Raw genomic sequence first — 26454 nt, 5'->3', positions numbered from 1 at the left:
AGCTTTCTGCTCAGCTTTATGACCAGCATTACAAAACAACTTCTATTTGCTGCTCAGTAGATATTATTTATTTTGGAAGCCTGTATATACTTATTAGGCTTCTATAGAAAAAACAGTTGTCAGGGTAATACAGCAGTAGGCTAGCGATTTGTGTCTGTCCACAGGGTCTGGTTTATCTTTCATGGAAGGCAGCTGTAGATTCATAAAGCTGGCATAAATTTAGGACGTTTCCCACTTCCCCGAGAACAGTGATTGTGGTGGCATTGCCCGTGACACGGTCAGGCAGTGAAACCATCTGAAACCACGTGAGCCACAGCCAATTTCATACAGCTGTAGGGTGTGTGAAGATCCCCAGCTAACTAGCCAGCCTTCTCCACCCTGTGACCCTCCTTAACCCTTTGCTACTACCAGCTTGTCTCTTTGGTTTCAGCAATGTTACCCATGACATATATCAACATAAATATTAGAAGGCCCCTTGATTTCTCTCCATCTCTATAATTTCCTTCTACTCCTTTGACAAACAAAGAGGTTCCACCTTTCCCCCCCCCCCCGAAATAAGTTGGTAGAATATTGTCAATTTAGGTACTTTATCCTTGATGAGCTGTAAACAATCACCTAAGAGGGAAGGGGCCAAGAATTCAGATTTTTTTGGTCTTAACGTCTCTAGATCCATGTGTCCGACTGATACAACACAACGTAGATCCGTTGCTCTCAGCCAGTACCTTGATAAAGGACTTTCTAATTTAAAATTCAAAGGACTGTGCTCCTTCCACTGAAATCCATGAAAATACTGGTTTGAACAGGTGCAGGACATAGGGCTTGAAGAGTCTGATTTTCAGAAATTCTGGGCTCCCATTTTTCTCATGGGCCTTGGTTGAAATGGAGGAAGATGAGAAATGCTGGTCCTGAGATATCAGGTCACCAATCTTTGCATGGCTCGTCTGCAGTGATGGAAGGGGGGTCTCCACCCACTCTCAGCTATCACACGCTGGCTACAGAGAGCACGAGCACCAGGCTTCTGCTCTACAGGCAATACTCAGCTGTCAACTCGGCTGACGTGTACGGCCTTTCAAAGGGCACACCACCTCACATTGCATCACAGGCCCCCCTAGATATGAAATAGCGTTGTACCACAGTGTAAACCAGCAGAAAACTAAATAGTTTAACATAAGAGCTACAGATTAAAGTGAACAGAATATGCTGCCGTCACAAAGCCGATGCACGTAGCACAGGCCACAGCACAACTTACAATTAACTCTGGCTGTATTTAGGGAATGTGGTGTGACAATGCAGGGATCACGAAGCCAAACGAAATTCCCAGTGTCTTCAATTTCCTGACAAGCGTGATTTTAGCAGTAGGATACCCCGTTCTACTACTGTCTTACTGAAATCAGTATTTCCAGTGTTATTTGCAGTCTAAATGATGATAGATGTTTTAATTTTGAGGTTGCTGTATTAAATTGTGTCTCCCCTAAAAAATGACCCTATTTTCCCTTCAAGATAAGCCTCCTGACTACATTTTCAACAATACTAGACAGAAGAAAGCATCTATGGTTCATTACAAAATGTATTTTTAAGGTTAATTTTGTTCCTTTTTATAGTAGATACACATATAAAGATCTTTCAGAGCAGCACCAATTGAAATACTATTTGAGTTTGGAAAGACACAATTTCAAATATAGAATCAGCAGGGAGACCTACAGGCTACACAAAATCATTATTTTTGTTAAGTCACGCTCCTGGTTCAGTGAGTCTGGTGGTTTAGCTCTAGGAGGTACTTACACCGTGTACTTCATCTACAGGCAAATCTCGTTGCTGATCTCACTCTTTTTGCTCTTGCAGTACCTTAAATTGGCATCACCATGAAAACTGAGACATGGATTCAAGGAACAGCCATGGCTGGTGTTGGTTCCTCTGAAGAAAGTACACACTGTTCATGATAAATTCAAGTTTGTAGCTCACCTGGACTATCTATGACAAAAAAGCTGCTAAAGGGTCCAATTCGTTCCTTCATAAGAAAAAAAATTGCTTTGCCAAAATGTCAGCTTACTACAGTCTGGAACAACAAATGCTCTGTGCGTTGGCAGGCAAACATCAACCTCAGCCAAGGAAGAGAGAAGGGAGAGATGCAGTTTTTGTTGAAACCACAAGGTGAGCATGCAGTATTTAAAACAACTTTCCATTTTCATTCTTCCACCTAAGACAGGTTAGAGAGAAGTCAGGCTAGGTTGGTGGTGCTGCAGTCTGACAAACTGAACTTGCCTTTCACTTACAGAGACAAAACAATATGATTGACTTCATTAATTTATGCAAGATGTACGTTCACAGTACCCCTGCCTCCGGTAGAAACTGGGTGATTTATGCTGAGAGAGTATTTTTGGTGTATCATTGTCAGAGCACAGAGGAGGACAATAAGACATAGCCAACAAGGCCTTTGTGCTTGCCCAGGAAATAAGACAGCAGAAAGATATATTGGGAGAATTGTCTCTCAAGCCATGCTGTCTTCTCCTACATAACATTTCTGTAATTTCTGCTGAGCAGCATTCAGTAATGTCTTCTGCCCCTATGATCAATATGAGCCCATTAAAATGTACAGGGCTGTATTTGGCAATAAAAGGAGCTTGTTATTTTGTCAAAGTGGAGCCAGCCTTTCAATTCTGATTGAATGGCAGTATTACTCGATACACTAGGCATTGTCAAACATAATTAGTGACTCAGAAATACTAAACAATACAGCGATATGAAAATAAACTGCAATATCATGTTATCACCACATTGTCTTTTATAAGACACTATATTAAAAGAGAATCCAATTCACCCTTGATATTAAAAAACATTGAAAAAAAAACCCATTGAATTGCAAACGTGGATGATAACACAGCTCCTTATGCATTTTGAGACACACTATTGTTGAGAAAGTTGACTCTGTTCTTGACATTTGCTCTTATATTCGTGGCAATAAAGCTCTGGAAATCTGTAGAGGCAGTTTCTTAATAGTTTGGCTTATAAAAAAATCCAAGAACATCCAGCCAGCTAAATAGTCCAACCAACAACATATGCCAACTTCACTGCTAATTGCCTGTTCTAAGCCAGACCAGCTGAATGTCTGCTACCTTACATTTTTACTGGGCTAAACTTAACTTTTTTTTTTTTTTTTTCAGTAACACAGATTGTGAAAGAAATACTTTGGAATTACTGAATATTTTGGCTGACCAGAACAGAAGTGTTATCTTTCATTTTTTAATCCTTTTTTTTCTAAATTAAATGTTGGCAACTTTAAAATAATTCTGAAGGCAAAAAATGGAAAATCTTGTTTGAAAACAATGAATTGCAGCATATTTATATTTCCAATATTTTTTCCATTTTTAAACTATCAGCCTAATCAGTGAAGAATTGTGACTGTTGAACAAACACATTTTTGGTAAATAAATAATTAGTAAAATTTATGAGTCTGAGTCACTCCACTGTAGACACCGTATGTCATAATTTTCTAAGATCGTTCTTTGGTTCGAAATGTGTCACACTTTCATCTGTTTGTAAAGCACTGAGTGTGTGTCTAACCTTGAATTATGTAACTGACTGATGAATAATCACTAACGTTTCCATGATTTCTACTACAGTACAGCCTAACGTCCCCACTGGTACTGGACTCCCATTGGGTTACACTCTGGGCAAACAAAGCTAATCTCCCCATTTAGAATCACTCATAATGCTTAAAAAAGATAAGAGCAGCAGAAGAAAACGCCAAAATCTGCTTTTTAGAACTTTAGTGCTGAGACAAAGTAAATGATTTCTCTCAACTTTTGCAAGAAATCTGTAGAAGAGATCCTAAACTGAACCTCCATCTCCTGAGATGCTCTGTGGTGCCTTACTACAAGACAATCCTTCTTGGAAAGAAAAAACAAACCACACTTATGATTTCATCATTTGCCAAGCTCTGAATGTGGTGAAGCTGCTCGGCCAAGGCTCATCTCTGTCTCCGTGAGCCTGATGCTAACTGCTCAGACGCTGCTGCAAAACAGGGCGAGGGTCTTCAGTCTCAAGTGAACTGAGTGGTTTTCTCATTGCAATTTACTATGTGTGTTGGTATATTGTCTTTGAGTCCAAGCCACAGATCCAGGTCAGACTGTGGTAGGCACTGTGCAATCACAGACCAAATGAAATGGCACTTTGCTCAAAGAGCTCATAGTTTAAGCACTGCTGGTACCTCCAGTACCTGAAGTGCTTCTGATTGCAAATGAGATCAGGAGTGCATAGCCATGACATACGTAGGGCTTCATTATCTTTATAAATCACAGACTGGTTTGGGTTGGAAGGGACCTTAAAGCCCATCCAGTGCCACCCCCTGCCCCAGGCAGGGACACCTTCCACTAGCCCAGGTTGCCCAAAGCCCCGTCCAACCTGGCCTTGAACCCTTCCAGGGAGGGGGCAGCCACAGCTTCTCTGGGCAACCTGTGCCAGGGCCTCACCACCCTCACAGGGAACAATTTCTGCCTTACATCTCATCTAAATCTGCCCTCTGTCAGTTTAAACCCGTTACCCCTCACCCTATCCCTATCCCCTCCTCGCCCAGCCTGGATTTGTGTTGGGGATTGCCCCGACCCATGGGCAGGACCTTGCCCTTGGCCTTGTTGAACTCCATGAGGTTGGCCCGTCCCCCCTCTCCAGCCTGCCCAGGTCCCTCCGGATGGATCCTTCCCTCAGCGTGTCCCCGCACCACATGGCTCGGTGTCAGTGGGGAACGTGCTGAGGGTGAGCTCAATCCCACAAAATAATGACAGGCTCAGAGGCCCATGAGGATCTGAGTTTTATTATGCTGATGAAAGGTTCTGTGTTTATATTCTTATGAAAAGAAATCTCTTTGGAAGACATTTATCCTAACAAGTTTTTTCCTATTCAGAATGTTGCGTTCTTTGGGAGATTTCAAGTATTGATTTGTAATAAAATTTCCAGGAAGAAAGACACAAAGGGAGAAAAAAATATTTTTAGGAAGAGAAATTACATGGAAACATGAGAGGAAGCAAAGCTATTTTTCTTCTAACTGGCATGCAAATGAAATGGTCATAGTTGTCTTTAAGAATATTATTTGCCAAGAGTAATATGGCTATTTATGAGGAAAGGAAAAATAAAAGATCATGAGGAAAAAATGAAGGAAAGGAGATTTAGCCAAATTCTTACCTTTCGTTGTAAGTAACAAGAAAATAATCTGGAAAGACAATGGTCTTTGGATTCTGAAGGCAAGGACATCCACCCCCCAAAAAACATCTGAAATTGTTGCTGGCAGCACAGATTGTGTATAAATAAATTTAAATTAGAACATGTTTAGCTCTTTCTTAAGCAAACTAACTTTTATTTTCTTTCTTTCTTATCATTAGTTAATGATAATGAGCTAAGCCATAGCATGTATAGAGTCACACAGAGAGCGTGTGTTGAAAACCTGTTTCAAGAAAGCAGATACCGCTCTGCTCGGTAGCATCTCACACTTTATGCAACAACTTACACCTCACTAGCAAAACAAGAACTGCAGCAAGAGACACATTTCAGTAGAGCAAGAGCCTTTTTTCCAGGAAGAAGCAGGAGGTTGGTCTGTTTAATCAATATTTGACACCACAGATCAACTTTGTTTCCATTTTTTTTAAATGTGTTGTGGAAAATTTCTTAATCATTGAGTATTAAAAGGGCAGTAGTGTCTTATGCAAATGGGAAGGGAAAAACCCTTCACTTTCCATGACTCTAGCAAAGACTGGTTACTTTCCCATGGGAAGTTTCTCTGTGTGATTGCAACAGAGTGCTTGGGTTTCTAAAGAGGAGAAAGTGGGTGAGATAGGAGCTGCAGAATAACCAGGGTCTGGGTGAGTTTTCAACATCCTGTGCAGCTTCCTTTAAAACCTCTGATTTTGATTGTTCTAAAACATAGAAGTTACTTAGCAATAAAATTGCCATTTTCATCTCACTGATCTGAATGCACATTTGCCTGCCGCTATAGAAAAAGTGTTTTAAGGAAAATGTTTAAAGAGCCAGCGGCTTATTGGTGCTCAACTCACCACACTGCAGTAATCACTGGGTTTCAGTCTGTATTTGCAATAGTAAGAGATTTCAAGGAAAGTTTCTGGAATGTGGGAGGGCAGGCTGTACGCCTGAAACCATCCCTGGAAGTGTCTCCCCACAGGCTGTACCACCATTTGTTTTGAAGGAGGTAGATGTAGTTGATCCTTCTTTGGGCAAAGCGATAAAGTAAATGATATCCTGAGGTCCTCTGCAGCTCTATTTTTGTGATTTATGAGTAGTCTTTGCTGGTGAGTCTTCCTTCCGGGAGCTCTACAAGAACATGTGTTTCTCTTGGTGTTCACACACAATTCCAAGGCAGGCTAAGAGGAGTTGGCACTACTCCGGGCCATGGCTGAGCTGCTGTCAGGCCTTCCAACTTAAGCTGGGTAAAGTCGAGTCGGTGCCGGAATGGAAGACCTTTGGAGAATACCAAGCTGCTGAGAAACAGTGGAAAAGCTGGAAAATGACTGAACTGTTGTCTTCAGCATGAGACAGAACACCACCATGGTTCCAGTCACTTCTGATTATTGTTCTTCATATCATCATCCTGGCTCTACTCACAGCTGGCCAAGCATATCTTTCTCCCTAAGCTCCCTTTGTGATTTAATGGATAAAAAGACTGCTCACTCTTTCTCTCCCAGCTTTATGCTCAGTACATGACTGAGAACTGACTGCTGGGAAGGAAGGTCCACAAACAGCCCTGGGGCAATCAGAACTGCTCCTGCCTTCTGCGGCTTTCTAGGAGGGGATTTTTCTGTTGACAGGTTGGAGCTGTCACACACAACACCGTGTAGATGTGCCACAGCTGTCTCCAAATGAACTGATGAAGTGTCCAAGTGAAGTGTCAGGCTAAGGAAACTCCATTGCTTGCAGCACAGAGGCAGGTATCTAGTTCAGGAATCTCTTTATACTACTGCACTGATATATATCAACTTAGGCAATGAACAGTCAAGGCTGAGATCTACTGATCTTGTGTTGGGGTCCACTGAGGCTGTGCCCTGTTTCATGGCAGGTTAATTCCCTGTTTCATGGCAGGTTAATTCCGAGATAAAAAGTCACTAATACACATTAAAAAAGTTTATTTTGGAGGGGCTGAAGTGGACCCTGACATGCTCTACCCAGATAATAGTTATAGCATGACCACTAGTACTCATATGAAGGCCTGTGCCAGTTGGTGCTTTGTGACAATCTCAAGAGAAATGGCCAATATCAGTGAAGAAACAGAGATGAACCTCAGTGTATAAATCTGAGGATACTTGAACGGGAGTCTTCTCATCTGCAAAGCGAGAATACTTGAACATTCCAGACAAGAGAAACACGAAAGCATCACTGAGAAAAATCCCTTTTGGATAAACCACCTATGAAAACACCACACAAAATATACATGAATCCCTAAAATGAAGACTGAATTGGCAAAATCTTGAGAAGCAGCGTTTAACTCCTACGCTCTTTGTGCAGACATTGCCAAAACTGAGGACTCAAACCCGCTCTTGCTCATCTAATGAAATTCTTGAGAGAAAAAGTAAAATTCATAATAACCATCTCTAAAGTTCTGCTGCTTGTGGTAGAAGTAACACTGTAAATTCTTCCATGCTTCCAAAAGGAACGCTACGGTAACGGTGTTGTTATTCTGTGTGTATTACAAATAAGAATTGTTAAGTGGTCATTTTTAAGAATCCCATTCTGTTAGATTGCTTACAGGGAGCCTCATTTATGCATCTGCTTTTTCTTTCCTAGGAAAATGCAAAATTAAGTTATCATGACAGCATTTTATTGTGTACAAAATTAGCTCGATTACCAAGTCAGAAAAGAATTCCAATAGAAACAGATATAACAATAGTATGGCAAATAAAATCCTTATGGCTCCTTCTTCCTGTACTTAGAAAATGAAGAATGATTAGCCACGTATTATAGCAGGACCTGTGCTGTCGGCTGCATAGTGCAAAAATACTGATTTTTAAATGGTATTATGTATGTTCTATTCTGCCTATTAAAGTTGTTCTGTTTTATTCTGATAATGTTCTTTGTATATGAAAACTATCTGGAAACGGAGGATCCCAAGCATCTGTCCTTCATTTTTGTTTATTGTAGATTTTGATTTTATATTCATGTCACAGCAGCTGTGACATTGCTTCTGTGGATTAGAAGTTTGAAAGAGCTGATGACTTTTCACAACACATGCACATAATAAATCTCTAAAAGGATATAAGGTACAAGGACAGTAAGTTCTGTTCCTACCTAACTTGAGGCCTTGACAAGTTAGACACTTAGCTGATGGGCTTAAATTAGAAACAAGGTCATGTTAGGCTTCCTACATAGTTAACTCCTGCTCCCTGAGGGAGATGCAGCCCACCTATGATATGAATCACCCACTGGAGGTGCCTGGCATTCTTCATTGACTGCAAAGGGACCCTGCAGCGACCTTCAGCCAAATATAGATTCTTTGGCGAGGTACTTGAAGCTAGTTTAAAGGAATCCAGGACTCTCTAGGTAAGTTTAGATTAGAGAGGGAAAAAAGGCAAGATGAAATGGGAAGACATGCTGTGTTTAAAGAACCCAAGCACTTTTGGTATTTGAAGTTTTGATGAGAAGAAAAACCCAACACCTTACAGAACTTCTGTCCCTCATTCTTCATGGCCCGTTTGGGCCTCTGACCTTCCATTCCAGAAAAGAACCCAAGCCAAAAATAAGCACTTCGCCCTCCCATCCTGGTTAAGATGGTTACTTGCTCAGGAATGCAAGAGCACCTGCTCTGGGTCAGACCAAAGGGCCATCCCTGCCGGTACCCACTCTCCAACAAGAGCCAGAAGTACTTGTCTATGGGGGAGTGCAAGTATTAGAACAAACATGGTGTGCCCTTTTTCTAGAATGTTCTTCCAATTTCTAACAGTCTGTGGCTCAGGGGCATCCTTTGTAGTCAACAACCTTCAATTATATTTCTCTTATATTAACCTGTCAAACATCCTCTTTAAACTGTGTAAACTGTTGTCACTCAGTTTCCTGGGGCAAGGAATTTCGCTGCTGAACTGCATGTTGTTTTAAGACTTCTCTTTGTTTCTTCCAATTCTGTGGTGTTTTCCGAACCGTATCTTTCTGCACTCAGCACCAGGATCCCTGATGATCCTTCCCTTCTTCGAAACCCCTGAAGGGTGAGCAGGTGACTATTTGGTGCAAGCTCACAAGTGACTAGAAGACTTGGGAAACAGTGCCTCCTTTTTCTCTCTTTCCAGGCTGGAGAGGACACAATTGTCCAGCTTAGAAGCAGCAGCTAAAACACAAAAGGCCTCATAAACACCAACACTGTGCAAGAACGACCTCAAAGGGAGAATACTGACGATCGATGGGTCAAGTGCAAGAGCTTCGTAACCAGCTGAAGAGAAACATTCAGAGATATGTTAAATCCAACATATCGGAGAACTTCAAAAGAGGTTATTCTGCACATGTAAGAGTTCCTGAGAGGACAGAGAAAAAAAGCCTCTGAAACTACGCCCATCCCCACTCCTTGAAGAAGTTTTTACCCTGTTGGATAAAAATAAAATTAATTTTCATAGGTTGCTGTCTTCTAAACCAACACTGAATGCTAAACCTCAGAAATTGATTGGAACATTTTTCAAATTCCCTTTAAAAAAATAGAATGCAGTTAGCCCGTGATAAAAAAAGAAACTATGTTAGGGAACACAGTGTATTAAGACAATTATTTTTAAAGATTTGGGCAAAAGACAAGCAAGAAGAGAGATCAGACTTTTCAAGGAAATATGCTAAGCAGGGGAGACCATGTTTCTCCATGAACTTTTCAGCCCAGCTTTTATCCAAAGTTAGTTACAAAGTGCATCTTTTGCAGAAACTGGAAAAAAGTTTTAATATTTCTACTATATTTTTGTCTCTTTGTTTCACACCAAGTTCCTCTTAGTTGTTACAGTTGTCTACCCTACTTTATATAAAAACTTAACCCGTGGCTGTGACTAACACATCTAGTAAACTCTTCTGCTCCAAGGTTTATTATGCTTTATTATCTTCTGGAATAGGTATAACAATTTTACTGCATGGTTGAATGTGAAATGGTCCAGGAAGAGAGTAAAAGGAATATCAAATTCCACAGGGTTCTTAGGGAAATTAAGTACTGCTATGAAGGATGCACTTAAATCGTGTTACCAGTTACAGGAGGTGTCTTTGATTCCTCTGGCTGTAGCAGGGAGTTAATGACATGTTGGCAGGCACACCTAACTGGACAGATCAATACAGATAATTTGTTTGCAGATAGTACAATGTTATCTCAGCACTGAAGTACACCAAAGAGATGGTTTCCCTGCAGGAAAGCACTAACTTTGCTTTTGAAAAGGAGTGTCTGCAGAAACCCCCTCTGTGCCATCCTGGCTGGTTTCTGGGAGTCCACAGAGGTTTGTGACTCCACGGGTTGGAGGCACAGAAGAAAGATGCTGTTATAAAATGGCACCACGTAATGTGCGAATAACCTGAACGATGCGCTGACGGGGGAGCTGAAAGGAAAGAAAGATAATACAGGTTGCTATGCTATGGAGTACTGCGATTTCTACCCATCTACAGCTTTTCTTTGTCTTTCTTTCATTCCCTTTGATCTTTTTTTATAGCCTCGAATGCTCCCCCTTTGCTCCTACCCATCCCCTCTCTTCCACAGGCCCAGTCCTTCCCTTGTTTTCCCACCCCCTCTCACTCAGGATCTGAGATTCCCTGTCCCTATTTTCTAGTCAGAGCTCCTCAAAAACACTCAGACCTTGAGTATAACAACATGGCACATGGAATGTGCCTAATAGGAGCTTTAGTACAAAAGTTTACGATTTGTGGCAATAGGTTTATTTTCCTTCAGTTATTTCTACCTGCCTTTATTATGAGAAAGGAAATCATCTTTGCACGTAAAGTCTCTTGGTGAGGATATACAGCTCCCACACTGTCAAATAGCTCAGCTCAAACCTAAGTATGTTACAAGTACTTAAGTGCTGCATTTGACAAACATATTAAGAGGAAGCAGTAATAAGCAGAAATATTTTGACATCAGTCAGAAACACTAAATTTTCTAAGTTTCTGCTTTCCATGTCCCTACAAAGTAGTCGCGTTCCTGCCATGAAATACCAAATGATCAGAGACGGTGCGAAGTGCTGGAGAAACTCCCGAGCAGGACGTCACATCTTCTCACCATATCCCAGCCCTGCCTCCCTCCCAGGAACACGTTTAGTCAGGTTGTTTGAGATGCCATGTGCTGCTTTGCCACTGCCGTTTGGTATTTATAGCAGCTGAATGAAGAGATATTACCAAATGTCAAGAAGCAGCGAGGTCAGGCTGCAGGGAGCTGAGGGCAACCGCAAGACAGGCTGGGGCAGTGTCCTCTCCAACAAGGGTGGTACCACTGCAAGGGGAGCTGAGAGGGTCTGCTGGTGTTCACCAGGGTCAGCCAAGAGTCCTGTGATTTCCAGATGTGTCCACAAGGACAGAGCACATCTGTGGCACTGGTACTGATCGTTACTGATTTGTTATTGATTTGAGCTGATTTTAATGACTTTTGGTGATTTGGATTTAAATAAGGAATGATTTAGAGTAACCATGCAGCCAGTCATGCTGATACAAAGTCCTTGTAAAGTCTCAGGACAAGGCCACATAGGCTGGTGATAATCATTAACCATATTTCTATACCAAGAATAAGACTCATGATGAGGTACCACCATTAAGACTGTTCAGTAAGGACGATTTATTGCCCTGCAGACCAGGTGTTCTAAAAGTTGTGTTGTGAAAGGGCCTCGAAGCACGTTAAAATCACAATGTGAGCCAAAGTCCTTGAGTCAAGGGCGTTGGAGGGTCTTTCTTTTAGGTCAGTAGTCCATGGTGGTCGCAGAAGCAGCCCCTTGACTCATTTCAGGACTCGAGGGCGCATGACTGGAAAGGGGTGGGAATAAGAAAATGAGTGATGGGAATTAACATGTTTATGCATGAGAACTTGATTAATATGTATGACTGTATCCTCTATAATCAGCATGCTACATGGGTTAGGTGTGCATTGTTGGTGAGATGACTCCCCTACGCACCCGGCCGTTCATAAAGGAGCGTCTGATTATCTACATCCCATTGGTGTCCAGAAGTTCTTTGATCCCGTTTTGGTGACAGCACCAAGACAGAAGTCATGAAGACAAAGCCCAGATCAGAAGGTGCACAGCCAGACAGGGCAGTCCTGCAGTATAGCTCAAACCAGGACCAAGGCTGAGCCTTGAGCTAAATCTGGCTCCCAAACTAGAGAGGGGAGCCTCCAGCAAGGCTTCTCACCACTCCTTCTCCCAAGCCAGCTACTTTCCCAGCAGTCTGACCCAACATATCTGCCTGTGTCTCATCAGCCAAAACCCCCGGGTGGGAGAAGAGGTTGTGGAGCTTGGTGGTGCCTCAGGGCCCTGACATCAAAGTGAAAATAGATCTAATGGATCATTGCTGATCTATATGTATACTATGTATAAGCCTTTCCAGCTTTTTTCCTTTTTTAAAAAATTTTGTATAGACTTATATAAATATTATACGCATGGCTGTTATGGTTGTTTTGGTACTTTGATTCCCTTTATGGGCACATCCAGCTCCAAACTTGTAAACCAGCCAAAACTACAATGGTGCTGGAATTACATTTCAAAGATGTACAGGTAACTAATACCTGGAAGTTCATATATCCAATAGACAGAGATAACTCGTACTTTTGCCATTATCCGGGTTCTGTACTTACACAGATTTCTTTCTGCTTTGAAAGGGCTTGTTCATTCTCTAGCTGCCTCCGGTATCGCTACAACTGTTTTCCCTGATTGAGCACCTGTAACACTCTGAATGGAAACACATCCCAGGAACAGACCCTCTGGAGGTTATACACTTCTGTTAGATACACATTTCAAAAAATTTACAGAGGAAAATAAACTTGCTGGTGAAAACTAAAGAAGAAACCCCCTTCAACCTGTAACACTGACTGCCAGATACGTCCTACAGAAAAACTAAATAAGGTTATGGAGAAATTTTAAGAGAAATTGAGAAAAAAATACAAATGCCTGTGATCTAACTGACATTGCAGGCTCTATTTCCAAATATGTAGCAAGCTCTGGCTAACAGCAATATGATTTCCAAAAAGTACATTCATGGCAGGCTGAATTAGTTGAAAAAGAAGGCATTTCTCAACTGATTAAACAGCCCTTTTGAGTAGAACAGTAGCCCTCTACAATAAAAAATGGTAAATGATTAACATCATCCAAAGATTTCTGATGAAATGAAAGAATCTTTTCAATTCTCAGAACACGAGGACCCGCTGGGTCCAGCACACCAGTGCGGTGGGACTACTTCCTCAAAAATTTCCAGGAGCTATGGTAGTGCAGCACAGAGGCTTTCATCATGTATGGGAGGCCAGTACGTGAAGAATTCAAAAGTAGGGAAAGCCTGGAGAACATTGTCACAGGGATCCACACACCATTCCTTAAACTTTTTTCTTAAAAGGTACTTGGACAGTTTAAGAGTTATTTTTGGAGAATGACACTGATAAAAGCCCTAATACTGTGCTCCCTGACTAAAGCAGAGATGCCATGCTATGTTCTAACTTCAAACTGGTGTCTCTTTCCAACACTGCTGGCAGATGACTGGTTAGAAACTGATACAGACAGAACGAGCAATAAGCCTGAAAATGCTTTTGGACTCCATTTTGCATCCAACTAAAGTTGGATTTGTTAAAAACTTCAACAGCCATTGACAACTTATTTGTACCACTGCATGCAATGCAGTGATCATAATGTGATATTTGAGGCTTACATGGAGAGAAGGACATTTATCTTCCTCCATCTACAAACTTTGGGGTTTCAGCCCGTGTTTAATTCCAGCATTCAGATCTTGTATTCTCACCAGCTTCTCACATCATGAGCTAAAAAGTCTCTGACACTTTCATTATCTTCAGAGGCACTAAGCCATCCTCACATTATTCCTTTCAATTTGCTTCTGAAGCAAAAACTCTGAGAGTTCATCTAGACAGCAGACATTACCGAGTCATCCAATGGGACATAAATTAATAGTATATACTGATTAATAACCCATGGTACATATATCCACCTCTCCAAACCAGAAATCCAGTCCTATTATCACTTCATTCCCAAAATGAGTCAATATTTGAGTCTGAAATTAATTGGAAAAAATGTGAATTGTTGAAAACCTCCCAGCAGCCATGTAACGGAGAATCTCTCTCAAAGGCATCTCCACAGGGAAATGAATGCAATTAAGGACCAAGGTAATAAACTGCCAAGAAATTGTAACTAGCTAGAGAAGCCTTATTTAAACCCGGAGTTCCCCCAGTGAGGTGAACACGGAGCGTCATCTGTCCCTGAGCTGCTGCAGAAAGATTTTTAAGTACAAAAATGAATATTCTATATAAATATTGCCGCGTTTTCTGTTGCCTCTCTGCATACACCCTCCTAACTTATTAAAAAGAAATTAATAGCATTTGTAGAGGTCTCCTGTGCCATTCTGGTTAGTACCCTGTCTACCATTTGAAGAAATCCAAATTATTACAGGCAAAGTGGCAAATGTGTTCTCCCTTGCCCAATGCTAAATGGTGTTCTGAATTGCTGCCTTTACTACTGTAGCGATAATTAAAATTACGAAAGTAGATCAGATACTCCTGGACTGTCAGAGGTCCCAGAACACCCCCCAAACACTTTGCTAATGAACAAGTCTACCAGCCTGAAGCTCTTTACAAAAGCAGGTCACCCCTTGAAAGGGTCCCAGTGGCAGAGTGTATGTTGTAAGAAGAGACTTTTTTATGGCTTGCAGACAGCTTCATACAAAAACATAAATATCAACTTTATCAGACGCACTATGGAGTTTGAGCTGGCAAAGGCCTTTTTCTCTAATGCCTGAGAGTGCCGTAATGAAGAAAATAGGGCAGGGGCAAGTACTGCCCAGGACTGTCCAGCAGCCAGGCAGCTGAAGGAACAGAGACCCAAGAATTAACGTGGTCTTTAGCAGACAAACTTCTGCTGAAAAATCACATTCCCTATGTTTATTTGCTGAAATGTATTACATCAGGCCACAATGACTCTGGGTTCTAACAGCTGCAGAGCAGAGATCATGCCTGCATGAATTTACAGTGTATGAATTTACAGAAAGTAGAGAAATAAGCCTGAGCCCAGAATAGAAAAAAGGGTGTTTGGCTGCTCTGAAGGGACAGCACAGAAAGAGCAGCTTTCCACTCTAGAGAGCAATGAGACAAATTCAAAAGCACTTGGAGCATGCTGCTAGATACAATTGTTTAAGAACCACTGAGGAATTTCAGCCCTCCCTTTCCCCCCCCGCCCTTGATTCCCTCCTTTCTCCATTATGCACATCTCCTCTTATTTTATAACTGTAACACTCATTCCAGTGTGTTATGTCTATGCTGTATTGTCTGACCTTGTATTGTCTGCAGCTTTGATAAGCTTTAAAGCTGCCCAATTGTACAGTTCTATCGGAGATCCTGGGAAGCGTGCAGCATTTGGGGACGTGCCAAAAAAAAAAAATGGTACTTGTCATTTGTTTTTCCGGTTTTGTAGGAAAAAAAAAAAATAAAAGGCTTCCCCAAACAGGCTAGAATACAAGTTCTCCAAAGAGAATACGAGAAACCTTGTTTGTCATTTTAAAAAATCAGTGTATGCTTTTACAGGGCTGTCGCTGGGAGATCCTTTGCTTCTGCTGAACGTGATGGTGAACAGCGAGGAGCAGCATAAACAAGCACCACAGCAAAGGCTGGTTGGTGCTGGAACAGAGAGGCAAGCACAGCCTCGATTCTGCAGGACAACCTATACAAGGAGGCAGCTCTGTTTGACAGTACCAAGAAAAAGAATACTTTAAAAAGCAAAAGAGAAAGGCAAGGAGAAGATGTATGTGCCTGGAAGCAGTGGGATACGTGCCAGGTAGAGGCTAAAGACAATAGCACTGGAGTAATTAAGAACTGAGAAGAGAAGCTGTTAGCTTGCAAACAGGGTCATGGGAGACCAAAGTTTTTGGGAAGACAATGCTCTGGAAACTGCATGACTGAATGAAGGGAAGATTGAGAGTGCTATGGCCAGCACAGCGCAGAACGGAACACACAAAGTCCTCGTGTAAAAATAGATGGGTTAGGGGAACAGAAATAGAGTCGATGGTTTGGACGAAAGATGAAGTCAGGCCAAAGTGCACAGTTTAGGAATTCATAGAAGATTTTGCCAACCCAATGGATTATAAATCCGAGATTGAAAAAAATCTTTCTACATATTTAAAAGATGCATATGTGGCAAGAAAAAGCTTATTGTCAAATTAACCGTGGAAACGTATTCTAGAGCAGGAGTTCTTAAGTCTTCTGCTCAGTAAAGCCTCTCAACCCTCTGAATTCCTTCTGGGTCACCATCTCAATTGAAAACATTATTTGAAAATAAAATTATTTTCTAGACCACTTACTATTGCCTCATGGACCATTAGTTTGAGAATTAAACCATTTTTAGAGACTCCAGAGGGCACAGGACGGAAGGAAGAGGTGGCAGCAGGAGCTGGGCAGTAAGTCTGGGATAAGGAGAGGTAACTGCATCCTGTGAGGTGGAAGGAGGAAGATGTGGGACCAGAAACCTGGGGAAGAGGAGATGAAGGCAGAACAGTGGGCTATTTTGATCTGAGAGCCTGAGCTGGTGGGCCTACAACGCATGCAAAGGACAAGGAACAAGGGATGGGGAAAGCTGGGTCTAAATCAGAGGCAGGTAGGAACAGCTCAAAATAAGGAGGGTTTGTATCCAGAGACTACAGTGGTCTGAAATATTGATGCCAACTAACAAGAAATTAGATTGAAAACTTCCATATTTGGTAATGAAACACGCCGAGTCAGTAATGCTACATCTTTGATTATTCTCTTGGTCACATTCCTTCAGTACTTTCATTTGGATATTTTACTGAAGTTAACTATACCAAAGCAGGTTTTAAGAAAGTACTCACAGCAAATCCAAGACGGTTTTTCAAATTTTCTTCATCGTGGTTTAACCCCAACCAGCAACTAAGCACCACACGGCTGCTCACTCATGTCTCCCCCTCCCAGTGGGATGGAGGGAGAAGTGAAAGAAAAGTGAAACTCATGGGTTGAGATAAGAACAGTTTAATAACTAAGCTAAACTAAAATGTAATAATAACAATACTAATAAAATATAATAATAATTGTAATGAAAAGGAATATAGCAAAGAGAGAGGGAAATAAACCGCAGGAAAAGACGAGTGATGCCCAGTGCAGCTGCTCCCCACCCGCTGACCGATGCCCAAGCAGCGATCGGCCCCTCCCGGCCAACTCCCCCCCGTTTCTGTACTGAGCGGGACGGTCTATGGTCTGGAGTAGCCCTTTGGCTAGTTGGGGCCAGCTCTCCTGGCCGTGCTCCCTCCCAGCTTCTTGTGCACCCGCCTGCTGGCAGCGCACGGGCAAGTGAGAAGTCCTTAACTCGGGATAAACACTAAACAACAACTAAAACATCAGTGTGTCAGCAACGTTATTCTCACACTAAATCCAAAACCCAGCACTGTACGGCTACTGGGAAGAAAATTAACTCTATCCCAGCCAAAACCAGGACACACCCTTAAAAATCTCAAGGCATTTGGCTGCCTGTGTCAGTGTTATACTGAGGATGGCACGCTCACACTGCGCTGGGGGTGACGGCCCTGCGAGGGCACCGGCTGGCAGGCAGATTTGCCCTTGGTATATCTCTAGCACGAGTTGGGGGTTTGGTTTGTGCTCTGCATCTGTCTTCTCCTTTCCAGATCTGCGTTTTTATTCAAGTTCCCTTTAGAGTGCTTACAGAAAACTACAAGTTGGGATAACGAAGAAGAGATAAATACTACATTATATGCTACAGAAAAGATTCATTAGGATCTGGCGCTGTGAAATAAGAAATCTAGTATTGCTGTGCAGTACAGTTGTGAAATAATAACTATGTCTGAGATTAACTGCTGTTAGATGTATAAATTACTCCAGATCAAATGGGTGTGAAAGGCCACACCACTACTAATTTTTCTTTACTTTAGTGTCCCCCATGCTCCCACTGAATTTCTGATGGGTGTGTGGGACGCGTGACACCGATGAGCACAACGCTAGCAGCAGTGTCACCGTAGCTGTAATTGTCTAGGGCTGCCAGCCAGGTAAAGTCTGCAGGGAGTGGTAATAGCTTTTATTAGAATAACTGACATATTTGGGGAAAAAAAAGTCTAGACAAAATCACAGGTACCTGCTGGGGCTTTTTTATATATGTGTCTCATGGATGTAAATTTGTGATTTTCAGGTAAAACATTAGGAATTGAGGATATGCAAATCAGAACCTTTCCTTTCTTGCTGCCTTTTGAAGGTATTCACTGAAATGAATCACATATATAAGAAACACTTATGAATTCTGGATAGGAAAACAAAACCCACTTCACTAAAGGCTAAACATATGCATGAGGATGAGTAATCTTTACACAATTTCCAGAAGTACAAATGGTTGGAGCTACAATCCTAAGACTAATGTTATTTAATCAGGACCAATCTGAAGACTGCAGTCCTCTGAAGTCATAAATTCATGGAAGTATCAATTTCCTAGATGCAATGGAAACCCTACCAGAACATCCTGGCTAGACAGCACATGGCCATTTGTTCTGATTGAATTCAAAATTTTCCTTGTTTGTGTGTTCATAAATCAAACTGAAAAGCTAGACTATAATGTTAAGAACATAACTGCTGATACAAGGAGCCTATGCTGCTTCTGGCCGGACAAAAACATAGGGTGAAATACTGTTTGGATTAAATTAATCAGATTACTCTAAAAAAACCCAAAATCCCAACCTATTTGGGAAGACAAACGCATGGGTTAAATCTCACTAGGGGGAGAAACATGGCTTCACGCAAGAAAATACATTAGCCAAATCCAGAACAAGCCCAAGAATTCAGGTTGATGTTCAACAGTGCAGCTGCAGAGCTATGCTGGCTATTCAATATGTATGCCAGAAAAGTTCCTAGTTCCAAATAAATCAACATAACATAGGCTTTGCCTGCAAAAGAAAGCGGCAGTGGTTTCACTAGGATTGTTTCTTTAAATCAGTTTCATTAAACATGAAGCAAATCCACATGTGGACACAGTTAAATTGATTTACAACTGCCTTATGTTGATTTAGCTTCATTCAAAGGGGTAGAATTTTATACAGCAGCTGTACATTGATTTAAGTGCATCTACACAAGACTGCAATGGTTCAGTTTAAACAGACTTAAACCAAGACTTCAGTTAAGCCACTTTTGCAACACTTTAAATAGCAGGTTAGGTCTTACTAAGTAAACACACAGAGGTAGATGACAGCCACTTTTCAATGAACAGGAGATTCAGATCAATCAGAGCTAAATTTTATGGAACAGACTTGAGGCTGCCTATTTGTACAAAACTACCAAGTATCAACTAGTTGAAAATTTTCTTATTTGACATATGATCATTGTATTATAAAACTGACCCTACTTTTAAAAGAATTCAATGTCTTCCATCAATCCTTTGTCTTTGTTTACTTATTTTTTACATATATGTTCAACATCCTCCCATTGTCACGATGACTTTTTGTTCATACTTATGGAAAACTTATATTCCAGCAGCACTGATCATCGTAGCCTGATCACTTAAAACCCACCAGTTTTGATCGGCAGAATGCTTTCCTACAGTGTACAGAAGAAAAAAATGAGAGTTTGATAGAATACTGAATACCTTTTCTCATCAGTATGTTCAAGTCATGCTCCAGAGTCAGTTTTTCGTTGCATTCCCGGTGGAGGATCTAGGCCATGCAGCAGGGAACAGATCGCTGATTCTCATCTGCTTGTAACTCTGCAGTGAAGCTGGAAATCCTCTGTTTATTTCATACCTGAACATAAGGGGAATACCAAAGAGAAAAGGTGAGTTCTACAATATCCTTTTTGATAAACCAGGGGTTTGTTAATTTTCTACTCAAAGTTTTTTTGCAATGTCTTTGACAGATGCAAAACGAAAAAAGTGAACATTGCTTTCTCTGGATAAATACTCGCTGGTCTGTGTTAGAACGAGCTCGTTAGAACGAGCTACGGTGACTGTTCACTGGAATGGTCTCATCAGCACTGGCCAGTAAGTACTCAATGCTTTTGAAAATTAGGCCATTTATTTCATGGCCTAAATGGGCACTTGGGAACCTACCTTCAAGTCTGCATTTCTCAGTGCCATGGCTCCTAGTCTCTCAGATGCACAATCCCTGAGCAGAGACCTAAACTAAATCTCAATATTTTACCCTTCCGAAGTCAGTGGAAGGTTTAGCACTTCCAGCGGTTCCGCGGGAGCAGGATTTCACCCCGCATCTTCTCTTTGCTTAGTTTAATGTTCAGCACGCCATCAGTGGTTCATCAGTACAAATGGGATTCATTTATTTGGTGAAAGCAGGACTGTAGTGATAATGATTACCCTATTTATTAGGTTTAATAATAGAATTTGTTTTCATCCCCCTGACACAACCAATGAGGAAAACGCCACCAACCTACAATGATTTTATGGGTGATAATACTCTTCTTTCTGATGGTGTTCTTCACGGATCAATTTGCGACATCAGACACGAGGGATGGGGGGCTTTACCTGGGGAATCAGGAATGTTAATGTTCTTGGCTCAATTGGCTTCCTTTTGCTGGGAATTTTTGTGTGTCATATCACCTCCTTTTTCTTTCTTTTTTTAAAAAAATACAATATAATGTATGTCAGAAGGCAAGCTATTTTTATTAGCTTCAGGGATAAATCGTCTTTCATAGTCAGGATTAAATGTTATGTGGAAATGGACTGATCTCTGAGGCAAAGAAATTTCCACTTATAAAAGTGGAACTTTAACAAGATGTTCTCGTGAGCCCCCTTCCAGCACGTTTCTGGAAAAGGCTCCTTATGTCATTACCAGTCCCCCAAGCGATCCTCTTCTGCACTAAAGAGGCTGATGCAGAAGAGTTTTGAGCTGCCAGCCCAGGCACAGTGCTATGGCTGCTTCTTCATGGATCTCGGATGACCCCAGGGCTACTCCAGACTCCACGTCCAAACACAAAAAGAACAATATATTTACTGTCATCACAGAAGAAAAGTCGTCTGTAATTACTATGTGGACAGTAACAGGATGCATGGAGTCTGCTATAAAGATAAGAAATTCAATAAAGGAGAGCTGAGAAACGTCATACTGAACTTTTAAAAACACTCAGAGAAAAAGACAGGAAGAACAGCAATACAAACATGAGCAGAGTATGTTGGATGTCTGACATTCTTCCATGCTGTCTAGTTGTGTAAATACGAACAAACAATTGAAAAAAAAAAATCAAACATAAATCCTGATTCCACCGAAGTCAGTGGTAAAAGCCCCATTAACCTGAACAAGACCAGAATTACTTCTGCAGCAGTCTTGTGTACGTGTCACTGTACAAGATGCTAGTCAATATTATACTCTGCTGTATTCATCATTATAATGTGACTGATCCTGGCAATATTTTGCTGTTACCCTTCTTACTTTCACTCTGATTTCCAGAGATGTGGTTCAGCTTCCCAGAGCAGCACACATACTTAACCTGATTCAGACCAAAGGAGTACAGATTTGCTTGAAAATCAAGAAATGTAAAAAAATTCTACCTAAATATTACAGAATGTTGTTCAGACTTCAGCTGAGAATAGTTTCAAGATGTGGCTGAATATAAACACAATATAATAAAATTTTAGAAAGGGTGAGTTTAGAATAGCCATTTCTATCTCTGGCCTGCAAACTGCTATAGCGCCATAAACTACTCCTAAAAACCAAGAAAAGGCAACGAGGAAAAGCGTTTACGTTGCCAGTAAACACAAATTCTCTCTGCAGATGGCTGCACTGCCCATGGAAGTTTTTGACAATCCAAAAATTCAAAGAAGTTGAAAAATATGTTAAAACAGTGAGATGGCTAAACTTGCTAACAAGCTGTCATAAGCGGACTCGGAAAATGACTCATTGGACAGTGAACTCATGAAAATACTTATCACAAAAAACTGAGTAGCAAACCACTTTAATGAGGGGTTAGAATTTGGATGCAAAGCTATTCATTAAAGGTACCTTCCTCAGGCTGAAATCCATGTACATTTGATAGACAGGGAACCTATATGAGAGTGGATTTTTTTGTGATTACTAAGATTTTAGGCTGGTTCCCTAAGGAAAAGAAACTTCTTTACTCGTAGTTTTTGTGTGTTTGTTTATCTTACCTTTCCACCAGCAGCTTCCGAGCAGTCCAAGTTCAGCCAAACTTGACCAATAGTTAAGTTCCTAATAATTTTGTAAGCTCAGTCAGGTAAAAGACCAAGACAGTACGAGCACCTTGGCAAGGGGGAGAAGCTGCAGGCTGAGTTTTACTCTGCTTGACACCAAAGAATCCGCGCAGAGAGCAAACCTGCCAAGTGCCATTGTCTTCAGTCAGACCTCAAAATCACTGCAGGACACTAAACCATAAAAATGCAGTTTTTCTTACCTCTGGCAGTCCCAGAATGATTTGTTCTGAGAACAGGTATAACAATAGATGAATTACTGATCAGGAGGTTTGCTACTGTCTCAAGGGTATTCAGGACTTTAATCTTCCACATAGTGCACCCGGACTAGTGTTATGCCTCCATCAAGAGAAGACGATGTAGCCCAGAATTCCTGATCTGTAATCAAGCTGGGGTGACAGAGTACACAGTCCTACTTTTGTAATGATTTCAGTACTTGCTGATTTAGCCAAAGGCTGCAAGTTCCCCAATAGCCTTGTTTTTGATTAGGATGCCAGGCTGAAAAATATGTGGGAATTTATTGGAAAATCACAGGCTCAATTCTGTAAAGCATACTTACTGCAGTGACTGGATAGATGTTTATCCTGTTTCAGACTTATGTGATGTCAATACTTATGTTCTCTTCTTACAATAATATTTTAAAACCACAAAAAGCCAATCAGGTTATCTCAAGGAGGAATAACAGATTTAAACATCTGAAATGAATGGATATTAACTGAATGGATTGTTTTTAGCGTACAGACAAACTTTGTACTTGGAGTAATTTTTAAGCAACTGGAGCTAAATTACAGAAGAGTTATTTTTGTTAGGTGAGCTTAATGAGACTAGAGGATCTGAGGGAGTGAGCTAGGTTTTCAGAGCCCCTCCCCGCTGCACTGTGCGGGGCGGGTGCCTGGACCACAGGCAGGGGTGGCAGGGGATGCCGGGCGCAGCCACGCTGCTCAGCAGCTCCCCAGGGCTGACTCTGGCAATTCACTCTTTTCTGGGTCGGGTGTGCACCAGCACTTCACTCAGAATGGGAGAAGACACAGCCAATAGCCCTCCGCAAGAGAGAGACCAGTAAAGTGTGTGCCCATCATCTCTCGCGGGACTTCAGCCAAAGAGCTGCTGTGAAAGAAACCCTTGTGCAGTAGCTGCTTTTTAACTAGCTCCTGTTCTGGACGCCCTCGTTCTTTCCGTGGAAACGTAATATACTTTTGAAAAGGATTAATCAATATTAAAATGTGCACACCTGTTCCAGAACAAGAGCATAAGGCATTGCTTCAAAAATGGCCTTTTCATTTTACATACACACTTGAATCTGAAATGACTTTCAAGTGAGAAAAGCCCTCGTTTAACCTGAACTACAGACCCATCCACAAAACCATTTTGGCTTGCAGACTACATACTGGTTTTGCTCTTCATTTGAAACCACACTGAAGTTGTGCCTTAGTCTGAGGGGAGGTGGCCCAAGATACTGAGAGCGAATGAAGAAAAGGACGAGTCAATGTTCTTGTCTCCAAGGTGGTACCGGTCGCTCCAGAGCTGGGCCGTAATCACAGCCCTCTGTCCCGCTGCCCCTCTCTCGCCTCTCAGGGCAAACGCCCCGTGTCCCCGTCTGTCCCTGGTCTCCTCAGCTCTGCGGGGCTCAGGCCCTGCTTTCTGTGAAGGGGAGGGCAGCCGCCCCCCCCGGAGACGAAATAAAGATGCTCAAAGCAGCTTTTTCCTTCCCCAGGTGGTGGCAAAAGGCGGCTCAGGGGCGAGCCCTGCTCTGGAAGCACTGACCAGCGACGCTGCCCGCTCCCCGGCCGGCCAGGCTGGCAGCAGCCGCTGCCTTTGCACCGTCCTTAGTGAGCGCCTGTGGCACTTGACCCACATAATTATTTTGCCTTGGACCACGGAGGTGGGAGCAACACTGCAAGTGTTTGAGTACATCGGATTAATTTCTCTTATGCTTTTGTATAAACACATACAACTGAATTATTTATGAATTGCTCCCTTTTTCCCTACCAAGACAAAACAATTTGTTAAAAAAGGCCGCAAAACAATGGCAGATCTTTTACAAGGAAGATAAAAGCATTTCCTGCGTGTTTGCAATACAGTTCCTTAAGAACGCTGAAAGCCAAAACTTTGCATGATACTGCAGTGAAGGAAAACTTAGAACTGAATTTACATTCTTTGCAGCTTAAAAAAAAAAATCTCTGAAGGACAACTTTTCTTCCCATAGTAATTAAAGAGAAGCTACAGTTCTCTTTCAATCAGGATTCAATGGCTTTAATATACTTTATATATGAACTGTGGAAAGAATGTGATAACACACCTCAAAAAACCAACCAGCTTGTTTTGTAATGGTCAAAAATAGCTACAGTCTTTCCTGCAGTTCAAAATTCAATCATTTAAAACATTACAGAGCTCCTGTCTTTCGGCTTTCCAATCAGCTCTTGCAACATGAACAATGCCTTATTACTGCGACTGCTAGTTTTGTCTATTGAGTCAAATCATTCCAAAAATGATTTCATGGTAGAAAACCTGCCCTAATGACAATGAATGTCATTTTGAGAATTATTTCACTGCATGAAGGATTTTACATAATCCACATTAACTGATTTTTAACATGCCTGTGATTTATGATCTACCAACCAAAGAAAATACCCAGCAAATGAAAGTGCCCTATGAAGAGTGTGCATTTACATACTGAGTTTACATTTCTTCAGTAGTTAAATATGCACAGCCACAGCCCTTTTCACAGGCTGAACTCTGCCCAGGTCAACTGCCAGACATGCCATATACCAGCTCTCTAGGGGTTCCAGGTCTCCCAGTCCAACAGCACAGAGCAAAGCCACCCACAGACCCTATGATTTGAACCCAAGAGGGGAACAAAAACCCTCTTACGTTGGAGTTTGCCAAGTACCACTGCTCTCCGTCATGAATAGCTGGGGAGAGGAGAAAATACACAGCCCTAAACTAGGGTTGATCTGATTATTAAACATCAGGAAAGAGCAATTTGACAGAGCAGCTATGAGAGTTAAGGTATAAGCTGGAAGCACCCTGCCTGCAGCTTTCCATTACCAGCACCAGGCTGACAGGATTCCCACAGCCTTCATTTCCTTACTTCTGTACTTTTTATTTGCTTGGTAAACATCTTTGGTTTTTTTCACCATCTTTGACAGTGAGATTTTATCATCTATCAGAAATAAATTGACCAAAACCATGCAATCTCTCTGGTGGAAGTTTCAGCTATTGAGGAAGAGTGAGTGGGTACAGGGGAGAGCCAGGAAGCGGGTCCCTTTGTGGGTGCACTCTGAATATTCACTTGTGGTTGCCAGGCAGTGGCATCAAAGACAGAAACTCCCATCAGCTTTGGGCTGCAGATATTTGACCCAAGCTATGTTGAACAAAATTGATTCTGAAGTTAGTTTTTCAGTATATTATTAATGTTCTTGTTTTCTAAAATATTAATTCAAACAGATACGAAAACCTTATGCCACATATCCATCTTCCCACCCACACACTGTCTATCTAGGTTTTATGTTATCTGTCTGAAAATTGAGTTAGTTCCCGGGTTGAATGAAGTTCATAAAACTTTCAGTAAAACTGGGCTGAATTTTATGAGCATGAAGCCACATTACAGCTTGGGAAAAAGATCAGAGTAAGCTCCCTGGAATTGCATGGTTTCATTGGAAATCATGCAAAATTTTGTAGGTTCAGCTGTGTCTTTCTTTGAATTTATGAGTTCCCTCAAATTCTAAATTAAATCTAGGATGGGATTAGATGGAGGAAACAACAAGCCAGTCAGCCTCATCTCAATCCCTGGGAAGGTGATGGAGCAAATCCTCCTGGAAGTCATTTCAAGACAAGGACAGGACAAGAAGATGGTTAGGAGTAGTCAGCATGGGTTTCTGATGGGGAAATCAAGAGACAGTGGGCATAAATTGAAACAGAAGAAAGCCTGTTTAAACCTTTAAAAAGTATTTTTTTACAGTGAGGGTTACTGAGCACTGCCATAGGTTTCCCAAAAAGGTTGTAGAGCCTCCATCCTTGGAGAAACCTGCTCTAGCTGTCCCTACTTGAGCAGGGGGGCTGTCCCAGAGGATCTCCAGGGGTGCCTTCCAACCCCAGCCATTCT

The 26454-nt window shown here is 41.6% G+C and overlaps 1 protein-coding gene across 1 annotated transcript in view; it reads right to left on the bottom strand.

Moving 5' to 3' along the window:
- The window catches only part of SHISAL1 (shisa like 1), a 150371-nt gene that overhangs the window by 96301 nt on the left and 27616 nt on the right, over positions 1-26454 (bottom strand). Inside the window, exon 2 of the mRNA XM_074872147.1 lies at positions 19782-19935. The gene's annotated coding sequence lies outside the window, so the exon portion shown is untranslated. The remainder of the gene's footprint in view (positions 1-19781; positions 19936-26454) is intronic.

This window comes from Strix uralensis, chromosome 5, assembly GCF_047716275.1.
Source record: "Strix uralensis isolate ZFMK-TIS-50842 chromosome 5, bStrUra1, whole genome shotgun sequence".
Taxonomy (NCBI): Eukaryota; Metazoa; Chordata; class Aves; order Strigiformes; family Strigidae; genus Strix; species Strix uralensis.
Note: the sequence above shows the minus strand (reverse complement) of the source record. Positions and strands in the feature narration are given on the sequence as shown.